The sequence below is a fragment of the Cryptomeria japonica genome, unplaced genomic scaffold, assembly GCF_030272615.1.
Source record: "Cryptomeria japonica unplaced genomic scaffold, Sugi_1.0 HiC_scaffold_205, whole genome shotgun sequence".
In the NCBI taxonomy this organism is placed as follows: Eukaryota; Viridiplantae; Streptophyta; class Pinopsida; order Cupressales; family Cupressaceae; genus Cryptomeria; species Cryptomeria japonica.
In genome coordinates, this window is record NW_026729027.1 from 224012 (window position 1) to 232500 (window position 8489).

At 60.3% G+C, this 8489-nt stretch overlaps 1 non-coding gene across 1 annotated transcript; it reads left to right on the top strand.

Moving 5' to 3' along the window:
- Window positions 1-4575: 4575 nt before the first annotated feature.
- Window positions 4576-4694, top strand: LOC131868387 (5S ribosomal RNA). The gene has a single exon (XR_009366845.1). It is a non-coding gene; the product is annotated as a 5S ribosomal RNA (ribosomal RNA).
- The last annotated feature ends 3795 nt before the right edge of the window (window positions 4695-8489 follow it).

An 8489-nucleotide genomic window follows, 5' to 3' on the forward strand; every position in this document is an offset into this window, starting at 1 on the left:
TCAACATTCGCCTTCCTGCACATGGCAGGTCATCGGACCCAAATTCCGACCTCATGAGCATACCTACTAATCGAATCGGTCATCGGACCCAACTTCCGACTTCATCCATACCGTAGGGTCTTTGAGGTTGGCGCGGTGCGCTCAACCTGGGGAGTCGACCCATCGAAGCATACACCTCCCCTATATAAGCTATTTGTCCGATTCCGACACCTGTGTAGTTTGCACCTCCGCTCAGGACATCGACCCCAACTTCCGAACTCGCCTGCAACGACCGAACCAGCGCCTTGGTGCGCACCAAAAGTGCGCACTTTTGGAGGGCACTTTTGTGCGCTCCAAAGGTGCGCACTTTTGGAGGGCACTTTTCTGCGCTCCAAAGGTGCGCACTTTTGGAGGGCACTTTTTGGAGGGCACTTTTCTGCGCTCCAAAGGTGCGCACTTTTGGAGGGCACTTTTTGGAGGGCACTTTTCTGCGCTCCAAAGGTGCGCACTTTTGGAGGGCACTTTTTGGAGGGCACTTTTCTGCGCTCCAAAGGTGCGCACTTTTGGAGGGCACTTTTTGGAGGGCACTTTTCTGCGCTCCAAAGGTGCGCACTTTTGGAGGGCACTTTTTGGAGGGCACTTTTCTGCGCTCCAAAGGTGCGCACTTTTGGAGGGCACTTTTTGGAGGGCACTTTTCTGCGCTCCAAAGGTGCGCACTTTTGGAGGGCACTTTTTGGAGGGCACTTTTCTGCGCTCCAAAGGTGCGCACTTTTGGAGGGCACTTTTTGGAGGGCACTTTTCTGCGCTCCAAAGGTGCGCACTTTTGGAGGGCACTTTTGTGCACTCCAAAGGTGCGCACTTTTGGAGGGCACTTTTCCTGTGCTCCAAAGGTGCACACCTAGGTGAGCACCTTCGACCACACCTTGTAGCACACCAAACTCTGACTTTCGACTTCATCCGCAATGCAGGGTCTTTGAGGTTGGCGCAATGCGCACAACCAGGGGAGTCGACCCATCAAACCCAACACCTCCCCTATATAAGCTATTTGTCTGATTCTCATACATGCGTAGCCTGCAGGAGCAATTAGGACATCGACCCCAACTTTCGGCTTCTAAACGAAAACAAGGTCTTTGAGGTTGGTGTAATGCGAACAACTAGGGGAGTCAACCCATCAAACCCAACACCTCCCCTATATAAGCTATTTGTCTGATTCTCATACATGTGTAGTCTACAGGAGCAATTAGGACATCGACCCCAACTTTTGACTTCTTAACGAAAACAAGGTCTTTGAGGTTGACGTAATGCGCACAACCAGGGGAGTCGACCCATCAAACCCAACACCTCCCCTATATAAGCTATTTGTCCGATTCTCATACATGTGTAGCCTGCAGGAGCCATTAGGACATTGACCCCAACTTTTGACTTCTTAACGAAAACAAGGTCTTTGAGGTTGGCGTAATGCGCACAACCAAGGGAGTTGACCCATCAAACCCAACACCTCCCCTATATAAGCTATTTGTCTGATTCTCATACATGTGTAGCCTGCAACAACGATTAGGACATCCACCCCAACTTCTGAATTCGTCTGCGTTGACCGCACCAAAGGTGCACGCCTTGGTGCTCACCAAAATCCGACTTCCGACTTCTTCTGCTATGCGGGGTCTTTGAGGTTGGCGCAGTGCGCACAACCAGGGGAGTCAACCCACCGAATGCAACACCTCCCCTATATAAGCTATTTGTCTGATTCTCATACATGCGTAGACTGCAGCAATGATTAGGACATCCACCCCAACTTTTGACTTCTTAAACAAGACAGGGTCTTTGAAGTTGGTGCAGTGCACACAACCAGGGGAGTCGACCCATCAAACGCAACACCTCCCCTATATAAAGCTATTTGTCCGATTCTCATACGTGTAGTCTGCAGCAGCGATTAGGACATCGACCCCAACTTCCGAATTCGTTTGCATTGACCGCACCAAAGGTGCACGCCTTGGTGTGCACCCTGGAGTGCACTTTGGTGCTCACCTCGGTGCACACTTTGGTGTGCACCTCGGTGTGCACCAAAGGTGCGCACCTTGGAGCGCACCAAAGGTGTACACTTTGGAGCGCACCACATAGGGTCTTTGAGAGGTTGGCGCAGTGCGCACACCAAGGTGGGTGTTGAGGTGCGTGCCGAGGTGGGTGGGTGCTAGGGTGCGCTCCATGGTGGGTGCCAGGGTGGGTGCGTGCTAGGGTGGATTCCAAAGAGGGTCATAGGGTGGGTGCCAAGGTGGGTTGGTGATATAGTGGGTTCAAAGGTGGGTACTAGGGTGGGTTCCAAGGTGGGTCACAAGTTGGGTGCCAGGATGCGTGGGTGTTAGGTTGGGTGCCAAGGTGGGCTCCTGCGTGGGTGGGTGCTAGGGTGGGTTTCAAGGTGGACGCGAGGGCGGGTGCCAAGGTGGGTAACAAGTTGGGTGTTAGGATGGGTGGTGCTAGAGTGGGTGCCAAGGTGGGTGGGTGCTAAGGTGGATGCCAAGGTGGTTCACAGGGTGGGTGGGTTCTAGGGTGAGTTCCAAGGTGGGTCACAGGTTCAGTGCTAGGGTGGGTGTCAAGGCGGGTGTCGAGGTGCCTGGGTGCTAGGGTGTGGATGCCAATGTGGGTCATAGGGTGGGTACTAGGGTGGGCTGCAATGTGGGTGCCAAGGTGGGTAACATGCTCGGTGGGTTCTAAATTGGGTGCCAGGGTGGGTGTGCACCCACCTTGCCCGAGGTGGGTGCCAAGGTGCCAGTGTGGGTGGGTGCTAAGGTGGATGCCAAGGTGGGTGAGAAGGTGGGTGATAGGTTGAGTGGTAGGATGGGTGGGTGCCAAGATGGGTCACAGGGTGGGTGCAAGGGTGGGTAGGTGCTAGGGTTGGTGTCAGGGTGGGTGGGTGCTAGGTTGGGTTCCAAGGTGGGTGCGAGGGTGAGTGTCAAGGTGGGTCACAGGTTAGGTGCTAGGATGGGTGAGTGCTAGGGTGCAAAGGTGCCAGGGTGGGTGCTAGGATGGGTCGATGCTAGGGTGAGTGGCAAGGTGGGTCCACAAGTGTCAAGGTGGGTGCCGAGGTGGGTGCCAAGTCGGCGACTGCTATGGTGGATGCCAAGGTGGGTCACGGGGTGGGTGCCAAGTTGCTAGGTTGGGTTCCAAGGTGGGTGCCAACGTGGGTGCTAGGGTGCGTGGGTTAAAGGGTGTGTCACAACGTGGGTGCCAGGATGGGTGCGCACCCACACTGGCCAAGACGGGTGCGGGTGCAAGGTTGGGTTCCAAGCCCGGTCACAGGCTGGGTGCTAGGATGGGTGGGTGCCAAGGTGGGCACCAGGGTGGGTGCACCCACCCTGGCCAAGGTGGGTCACGGGGTGGGTCCTAGGGTGGGTAACGGGGTGGGTACTAAGGTGCGTGCCAAGGTGGGTCATAGGGTGGGTGCCAAGGTGGGCACCAGGGTGGGTGTGCACCAACCCTAGCCAGGGTAGGTCACGGGGTGGTTGTCGGGGTGGGCGTCAAGGAGCCAAGGTGGGTGGCAAGTAGCCAAGTTGCGTGCCAAGGTGGGTGTCGGGGTGGGTGCCAAGGATCCAAGGTGGGTGCCAAGGAACCAAGGTGGGTGTCTGGGTGGGTGCCGAGGTGGGAGCCAGGGTGGGTCCCAAGGTGAGTGCAAAGGTGGGTGCCAGGGTCAAGGTGAGTGCCAATGTGGGTTCCAAGGTGCCAGGGTCAGGGTGAGTGCCAATGTGGGTTCAAAGGTGCTAAGTTGGGTGCGAGGTTGGGTGCGAGGGTGGGTGGGTGCCAAGGTGTGCTAGGTGGAAGCCCGGGTGGGTCGGCATCCCATGGGTGTCGAGTTGGGTGCCTGATGGGTGCTTCTTGTCAAGTTTTAGTCGTCGGGACTCATTTCGAGCCTTAGAGGTCGTTTCTTGTCCGGTTGCCCTGTCTTCGACCTGGGAACCCAATTTTGGTCCTCGGGTCCCATTTTTTTTTGTCTCGCATCCCACTTTTGGCCTGTGGCCTTTTCGGGGTCGATTCTCGTTTTGGGCATCAGAGCATGTTTCTTCTCCTAAAACCCAATATTTGTTTATTAAGTCTCGGAACACATTTTTGTTCTCGTGGACCCATCATGGGTCTTGGAACGCATTTGTGGTCCTTGGGTCCCATTTTGCATCCCGAAACTTGTGTTTTGGTGCTTGATCCCTATTTTGGGTGCCCACCTTGCACCAAGTGCGCACCCGGGGCAAACCGAGCGCCTTGGTGCACCGGGGCAAGATCGAGCGTGCACCCGAGGCGCCCCGAACATGCACCAAGGTGCACTCGGCCCACATGTGAGCGCAGGTCGTTGCGCCCGAGGTGGTGTGTGGGCACCGCGTTGCAGACGGGACACTGCACGCACACGACGCCCCCTCCAGGTGCACGCACGTAGGCCGGGCCGGGTGCACACCCGACGCCCTAGCAAGGTGCGCGCACCCGGGCAGGGCTCACACTTGGCGAACGGGGCGCACTTCGCGAGGGAGGGTGTGCACCTCGACGGGGGTGGGTGGCCGGGGTGGATTCGCACGTGGGTCGCGGTTTGCTAAGTACACACTGCGACAAGCTCATAACGGGTGCGATCATACCAGCGTTAGTGCACCGGATCCCATCAGAACTCCGCAGTTAAGCGCGCTTGGGCCGGAGTAGTACTGGGATGGGTGACCTCCCGGGAAGTCCCGGTGTTGCACCCTTTTTTAGTTTTTCGCCGGGCGTCGCAATGCTATTTGAATAAACCTTTTGCCCGTTTGCGTTCTCGTCGGGGCCGGGCCGGGCCGGGGTGCGCTGCCCGCACTACCGCGCGCGCGGGGGGCGACACCGAGCGCGCACCCGAGGCGCCCCGAGCACACAGGCCACGGTGCAACCCGGGCGTTGTGCGCGCACCCCGGTGCGCCCGAGGTGCTGCGCGCGCACCCAGGTGAAATCGGTGTGCACCTCGGCCAGTGCGCGCTCGGTCGAGTCGCGCACGTTGGCCAAGGTGCACGGTGATGTTTCTTACTCTAAGGTTCCGCACCAGACGCCCGGGACAGGTGAGCGAAGCTGGGCGGGGCCGGTGTGCGCGGCCGGGGCAGGTGCACGCAGCTGGAGAGAGCTTTGGAGCACACTTCGGAGCGCACCAATGATGCGCTCCATTCAAAAGTTTCCTGAAAAGGCAAAAAAAGTTGAGATTATAGAATTTCCCACTTGAGAGATTGTAAAAAAAAAAAATTTAAAATGAAGGAAACGCGGGTGCCAAGGTGTGTGCGCAGCCCAGCCCACCCTGGCGAAGGTGCACGCAAGGTGCGCACCCGAGGCAAACCGGACAATTAACCCAACTTTCGACTTCGCGCGCACCTTGGAGCGCACTTCGGAGCGCTCCTTGGTGCGCACCAATCTTGGGCACCTCGGAGTGCACCATGGCGCCCACCAAGGTGCGCACCCGGGGCAAACCGAGCTCCGACTTCGTGCGCACCTTGGAGCGCACGAAAGGTGCGCACCATGGCGCCCACCAAGGTGCGCAGCCCAGCCAAGGCGTGCGCATCAAGGTGCGCACCCTGGCGAAGGTGCGCACCCGGGGCAAACCGAGCTCCGACTTCGTGCGCACCTTGGAGCGCACAAAAGGTGCGCAACCCAGCCAAGGTGTGCGCACCCCGGTCAAACCGAGCTCCGAATCGTGCGCACCAGAGGTGCACGCCATCGTGCGCACCTTGGAGCACACTTCGGAGCCCTCCTTGGTGCGCGCCGATGTTGCGCACCTCGGAGCGCACCCGGGGAAAACAATGCAATTAACCCGACTTTCGACTTCGTGGGCACCTCGGAGCGCTCTCGGGTTCGCACCTCGGAGCACACCGAGGTGCGCACCTTTGATGCGCTGCCTTCACCAATTTCCAGAAAAGGCAAGAAAACATTGAGAAGGTGTGCGCACCGAGGTGCCCACCCTGGCGAAGGTGCACGCGAGGTGCGCACCCGGGGCAAACCGGGCTCCGACTTCGTGCACGCCGCACCTTGGAGCACACTTCGGAGCGCTCCTTGGTGCGCACCAGGGCGCGCAACCCAGCCGAGGTGCCCACCCCGGCGAAGGTGCACGCGAGGTGCGCACCCGGGGCAAACCGGGCTCCGACTTCGTGCACGCCATGGTGCCCACCGCGGCGAAGGTGCACGCGAGGTGCGCACCCGGGGCAAACCGGGCTCCGACTTCGTGCACGCCGCACCTTGGAGCACACTTCGGAGCGCTCCTTGGTGCGCACCATGGTGCCCACCAGGGCGCGCAACCCCGCCGAAGGTGCACGCGAGGTGCGCACCCGGGGCAAACCGGGCTCCGACTTCGTGCACGCCGCACCTTGGAGCACACTTCGGAGCGCTCCTTGGTGCGCACCATGGTGCCCACCAGGGCGCGCAACCCCGCCGAAGGTGCACGCGAGGTGCGCACCCGGGGCAAACCGGGCTCCGACTTCGTGCACGCCATGGTGCGCACCGCGGCGAAGGTGCGCACCCGGGGCAAACCGGGCTCCGACTTCGTGCACGCCGCACCTTGGAGCACACTTCGGAGCGCTCCTTGGTGCGCACCAGGGCGCGCAACCCAGCCGAGGTGCCCACCCCGGCGAAGGTGCACGCGAGGTGCGTACCCGGGGCAAACCGGGCTCCGACTTCGTGCACGCCGCACCTTGGAGCACACTTCGGAGCGCTCCTTGGTGCGCACCATGGTGCCCACCAGGCCGCGCAACCCAGCCAAGGTGTGCGCACCAAGGTGCACGCGAGGTGCGCACCCGGGGCAAACCGGGGTCCGACTTCGTGCACGCCGCACCTTGGAGCACACATCGGGGCGCTCCCGGGTTCGCACCGGCGTTGCGCACCGTGGTGGGCACCTCGGAGCACACCAAGGTGGGCAGCGAGGTGCGCACCTTTGATGCGATGCCTTCACTAATTTCCATAAAAGGCAAAAAAAAAACGAGATTTTAAAATTTCCGTTTTGAAAGATAGTGAGAAAAAGGGAATGCTGGTGCCATCTTGAGCCCGCCCTGGTGCGCAGCCCAGCCAAGGTGTGCGCACCAAGGTGCCCACCCTGGCGAAGGTGCGCGCCCGGGCAATTAACCCAACTTCCAACTTCGCGCGCGCCAGGGTGGGAGCGCACCCAACAACCGGGCCTGGGAAGAGCCAATGCGAGAAACCCCACCAAACGCTCTGACAAAAAAAGAGGGGGCGCTCCAGTAACCCCGCTTCGGAGCGCACCCTGGGCAAACCCAGCCAAGGTGCCCACCCCGGCCAAGGTGCAGGCGAGGTGCGCACCCGGGGCAAACCGGGCTCCGACAACGTGCACGCCGCACCTTGGAGCACACTTCGTAGCGCTCCCGGGTGCGCACCTCAGAGCACACCAAGGTGGGCAGCGAGGTGCGCACCTTTGATGCGCTGCCTTCACTAATTTCCAGAAAAGGCAAAAAAAAAAGGAGATTTTAAAATTTCCGTTTTGAAAGATAGTGAAAAAAACGGAACGCGCGTGCCATCTTGAGCCCGCCCTGGTGCGCAGCCCAGGTAAGGTGCCCACCCTGGCAAAGGTGCGCACCCGGGCAATTAACCCTACTTCCGACTTCGTGCGCGCCAGGGTGGCAACCGGGCCTCGGAAGAGCCAATGCGAGAAACCCCACCAAACGCTCCGACAAAAAAAGAGGCGGCGCTCCAATAACCCCGCTTCGGAGCGCAGCCGGGGCAAACCCAGCCAAGGTGCCCACCCCGACGAAGGTGCACGCGAGGTGCGCACCCGGGGCAAACCGGGCTCCGACAACGTGCACGCAGCACCTTGGAGCACACTTCGAAGCACTCCCGGGTGCCCACCGGCGTTGCGCACCGTGGTGGGCAGCGAGGTGCGCACCTTTGATGCGCTGCCTTCACTAATTTCCAGAAAAAGGCAAAAAAAAATGAGATTTTAAAATTTCCGTTTTGAAAGATAGTGAAAAAAAAGGAACGCGGGTGCCATCTTGAGCCCGCCCTGGTGCGCAGCCCAGGCAAGGCATGCGCACCAAGGTGCCCACCCGAGGTGCACACCCGGGGCAAACCGGGCTCCGACTTCGTGCAGGCCGCACCTTGGAGCACACTTCGGAGCGCTCCTTGGTGCGCACCATGGTGCCCACCAGGGCGCGCAACCCAGCCAAGGTCTGCACACCAAGGTGCCCACCCCGGGCGAAGGTGCACGCGAGGTGCGCACCCGGGGCAAACCGGGCTCCGACTTCGTGCACGCCATGGTGCCCACCGCGGCGAAGGTGCACGCGAGGTGCGCACCCGGGGCAAACCGGGCTCCGACTTCGTGCACGCCGCACCTTGGAGCACACTTCGGAGCGCTCCTTGGTGCGCACCATGGTGCCCACCAGGGCGCGCAACCCAGCCAAGGTGTGCGCACCAAGGTGCACGCGAGGTGCGCACCCGGGGCAAACCGGGGTCCGACTTCGTGCACGCCGCACCTTGGAGCACACATCGGAGCGCTCCCAGGTTCGCACCAGCGTTGCGCACCTTTGATG